A 4,932-nucleotide genomic window follows, 5' to 3' on the forward strand; every position below is an offset into this window, starting at 1 on the left:
CCATGTGATGGTCAGACTGGGAGTCCCTCTGGTCTTCCTCAGGTGCTCCAGAGCCTCCCTGTGGGGCTCCCTCGAGATCTCTTCTGGGTCCCTCTTGGAGTGACCCCAGGTCCCCTCAGTTATGGGATGAAGTAGCGCTTACCTGATTCTGACTGGTTTGTTCAGGTTCCCATGGCACCTAGCTTTGGCTGGTGTTGACACTCACAGTCAGGACCTCTGGAAGGAAGGCTCTCTGTAGCTCTTGCAGCGAGGAACAGGTCTTGTAACCTGGGCCCAACCCCGGGCTTGTAACCAGGCCCAGCCTGCCCCATCTGCCTTCATTCCCCTTTTCCACTTGCTTGGAGCTGGCCTGTGGGTTCGCCATTTCTGGAGGGAAGGAGAGGGAAGCAGCCAGCCTGGACTGCATCGTCATAGGGAAAGAAGTAATTCTGGTAAAGTAATTTTGACCACATGCCATGTATTGTCAAATGAAAATGTGTCTGGACAGTAGGATCCTTTATGAAAGCAACATGCAAACTGAGCAGATTGAGAGACAGCTGCTCTTCAGCACTGTTTCTGTGTGTTCAATAAATAGTGATGATGTCTTCTGCTCTTTCTAGACAAAGCAATGCTCTAAGAAAGAGGGAAAATTCTTGATGGAAATTCTTGATGGGCCTGCAGACTGTCATAACTTTTTGATGTTAACTTATATTGAAAGCTTATAATTGTATTCTACGGAAAAATCACAGCTTGTGCAGGCCCATTGAAATTTATTTTCAGGTTGCTGTTGGTGATTCATTTGTTTATAATGGTATTGTCTTCCCACTTCCAGTAGGAGTACAGGAGGAATGGCAAAAAGGGGGGACGTCTTCGGGTTTTCTCATTGGCAGACCACTGCATCAAGTCAGTTTCTGGCTGAAAAGCTCTGTTTGGTCCACTCTTGTGCTGGCAGCTAATTAGCTGGAGGCTAATGGTGACTGGAAGTGGGTAGGTGGTGTTGGTGGGTGAAGTTGTGCTCTGAGAAACCTTACTGTGCTGGCTAAGCTCCAAAGTACATGTGCCCAAATCAGGCAGAGCCTGGCTGCTGCAGGGAATATTTACTGACGATGGTAGCATTTTTTTGTACTATCCCATTAACACTGTTGTTTAAAAAGAAAGAAAAGATGAAAAAAAAAATCCTAAAAGGCATTTTTCTAAATGTGAACAAAATTGTTATTTTCTTTAAAGCTGTAGAGCAGATCTGTAGGCATCTGAGTGACTGTATTGTTTTCCTCAGAAGAAAAGGTATTGCTCAAGGTCTCATTTAAACTATTACTCTGGCAAACTCATGCCAGAAATACTCTAGTGGCTCCTCTGGTTTGGCTTCCTTTTAAAATCCCACAAGTTGAGCTCTTGCAGAAGAAAAGGAAGTTAAATTTCTCTTTCTTTTAAAGGCAGAGAAAGTCACATTGAATTTAGGTAGGCGTGAGGCCTTGCTTTGGAATTTTTGATAGGAATTCTTTCTGAAAGAGATAATTTGCCCAGTGTGATTTTGGTGATCTGTAGTGAAATTATGATGATCCTAAATTACTTTGCTCTTTTATCAGTTTAATAATTCTTGTTTCCTGATATGGTATTCAGTGTATTCAGGGTGCTTTTCAATCTATAGCTAACTCATGATCATCCTTTCAGACAGTCATATAATCACAGTTATGTTTATTTTACAGAGAAGGGAAGAAAAAGCTGAACATTAAAGTCTTAGTCAAAGTCTTGCAGGTAAAGAACCCATATCTTTTGGTTTTTTTTAGGCTTCTGCTTGGTCTTACTCTATATAAGATGCTGCTATTTCTCCCTGTTGCTTTAACTCAGGGCAGTTCGAAGGTGACTTTCAGTGACAGTGACAAAGGTGACTAAGTCTGTACGGACATACCTGGGAGATATTGTGGGTTTGGTTCCAGACCACCACAATAAAGCAAATATTGCAGTAAAGCGAGTCACATGAATTTTTTGGTTTCCCAGTGCATATAAAAGTTATGTTTACACTATACTGTAGTCTATTAAGTGTGCGGTAGCAATGTGTCTAAAAAAGCAATGTACATACTTTAATTAAAAAACATACTTTATTGCTAAAAATTGCTAACCATCATCTGAGCCCTCAGCGAGTTGTAATCTTTTTGCTGATGGAGAGTCTTGCCTCGATGTTGATGGCTGCTGACTGATCAGGGTGGTGGTTGCTGGAGGTTGGGGTGGCTGTGGCAATTTCTTAAAATAAGACAGCAGTGAAGTTTGCCGCATCGATTGACTCTTCCTTTCACAAAGGATTTCTCTGTAGCGTGCGATGCTGTTTGATAGCATTTTACCCACAATAGAACTTCTTTCAAAACTGGAGTCAATCCCCTCGAACCGTGCCGCTGCTTCATCAACTAAGTGTATGTAATATTCTAAATCCTTTGTTGTCATTTCAACAATGTTCACAGCATCTTCACCAGGAGTAGATTCCATCTCAAGAAACCATTTTCTTTGCTCATCCGTAAGAAGCAACTCCTCATGCGTTAAAGTTTGATCATGAGATTGCAGCAATTCAGTCACATCTTCAGGCTCCGCTTCTAATTCTAGTTCTCTTGCTATTCCCACCACATCTGCAGTTCCTTCCTCCGCTGAAGTCTTGAACCCCTCCAAGTCATCCCTGCGGGTTGGAATCAACTTCTTCCAAACTCCTGTTAGTATTGATATTTTGACCTCCTCCCATGAATCGCGAATGTTCTTAATGGCATCTAGGATGGTGAATCCTTTCCAGGAGGTTTTCAATTTGCTTTGCCCAGATCCATCAGAGGAATCACTATCTATGGCAGCTCTAGCCTTACGAAATGTATTTCTTAAATAATAAGACTTGAAAGTTGAAATTAGTCCTTGATCCATGGGCTGCAGAATGGATGTTGTGTTAGCAGGCATGAAAACAACATGAATCTCGTTGTACATCTCCATCGGAGCTCTTGGGTGACCAGGTGCATTGTCAATGGGCAGTAATATTTTGAAAGGAATCTTTTTTTTCCTGAGCTGTAGAGCTCAACAGTGGGCTTAAAATATTCAGTAAACTGTGTTGTAAACAGATGTGCTGTCATCCAGGCTTTGTTGTTCCATTTATAGAGCACAGGCAGAGTAGATTTTACGTAATTCTTGAGGGCCCTAGGATTTTCGGAATGGTAAATGAGCATTGGCTTCAACTTAAAGTCACCAGCTGCATTAGCCCCTAACGAGAGAGTCAGCCTGTCCTTTGAAGCTTTGAAGCCAGGCATTGACTTCTCCTCTCGAGCTATGGAAGTCCTAGATGGCATCTTCTTCCAATAGAAGGCTGTTCTGTCTACATTGAAAATCTGTTGTTCAGTGTAGCCACCTTCCTCAATTCTCTTAGCTAGATCTTCCGGATAACTTGCTGCAGCTTCTACATCAGCCCTTGCTGCTTCACCTTGTGCTTTTATGTTATGGAGACGGCTTCTTTCCTTAAACCTCATGAACCAGCCTCTGCTAGCTTCAGAGTTTTCTTCTGCAGCTTCCTCACCTCTCTCAGCCTTCATAGAATTGAAGAGAGTTAGAGCCTTGCTCTGGATTAGGCTTTGGCTTAAGGGAATGTTGTGGCTGGGCTGATCTTCTGTCCAGACCACTCAAACTTTCTCTGTATCAGCAATAAGGCTGTTTTGCTTTCTTATCATTTGTGTGTTCACTGGAGTAGCGCTTTGAATTTCCTTCAAGACCTTTTCCTTTGCATTCGCAACTTGGCTAACTGTTTGGCGCAAGAGACCGAGCTTTCAGCCTCTCTCGGCTTTTGCCATGCCTTCCTCACTAAGCTTCATCATTTCTAGCTCTTGATTTCAAGTGAGAGACGTGCGACTCTTCCTTTCACTTGAACACTTAGAGGCCACTGTAGGGTTGTTAATTGGCCTAATTTCAATGTTGTTGTGTCTCAGGGAATAGGGAGGCCTGAGGAGAGGGAGAGAGATGGGGGAACGGCCGGTCGGTGGAGCAGTCAGAACCCACACAACATTTATCAATTAAGTTTGCCATCTTATATGGGCGTGGTTCGTGGTGCCCCAAAACAATTCCAATAGTAACATCAGAGATCACTGATCACAGGTCACCATAACAGATACAATAATAATGAAAAAGTTTGAAATATTGCGAGAATTACCAAAATGTGACACGGAGACACGAAGTGAGCACGTGCTGTTGGAAAAATGGTGTCGATAGCCTTGCTCGATGCAGGCTTGCCACAAACCTTCAATCTGTTAAAAAAAAAACAAACAAACAAACAACCCCCCCCCCAATATCTGCAAAGCGCAATAAAGTGAAGCATGCCTGTAGTAACTTTCAAGGTGTGAGGTGACTCTCTAATATAACCACTTTTTCTAGGCATAACAGACCTTTATATCTTTATAAAATGTCAGAAAAACAGCCATTTGGTGTCTGAGTGTCTCTGTTATTATATACTGGGTATTAAATACCAGCAACAAATCCTCTGTATCTTTGTCATATGGAATAAGGACTGAAGTTTACTCGATCTAGGATCCTGTTACCTATAGCGGCCAGTATATGATCATCACTGGCTTCCTTTGAGCTAGTGCTGCAGTAGGTAGCTGGAAGATACTGTGTCTCTCAAACTTCAATAGGAGTAAAAAACTTAATTTGGTGAATACCTGGGTAAGTCTTGCAAGCAATTGAAGTTCAAATAAGCTTTTAATTTTTGCACTGTTGCCAGCATGCATGATTATTGTATGTTTTAATGGAAGGTGCAGTCAGATATTTGGGCTTTGTCTTAATAGAATCGGAGATCTCATCTTCTGTTAAGCTCCATCTGTTTTCTTAGTCTTCGCACTGGAAGATAAGGCCAACCTGGCCGGGTCCTGACTGGTGAGTTGCTTGCTCAAAGCTCTTTCTGGCTTCTGAAACACTGGGATTTGGGCTAGCCTCTGTCTGAGT

At 42.5% G+C, this 4,932-nt stretch overlaps 1 pseudogene; it reads right to left on the bottom strand.

Moving 5' to 3' along the window:
• Positions 1-2,094: 2,094 nt before the first annotated feature.
• LOC136991433 (tigger transposable element-derived protein 1-like) lies at positions 2,095-3,872 on the bottom strand (annotated as a pseudogene).
• Between the last annotated feature and the right edge of the window lie 1,060 nt (positions 3,873-4,932).

Source organism: Apteryx mantelli, chromosome 2 (assembly GCF_036417845.1).
Source record: "Apteryx mantelli isolate bAptMan1 chromosome 2, bAptMan1.hap1, whole genome shotgun sequence".
NCBI lineage: Eukaryota > Metazoa > Chordata > Aves > Apterygiformes > Apterygidae > Apteryx > Apteryx mantelli.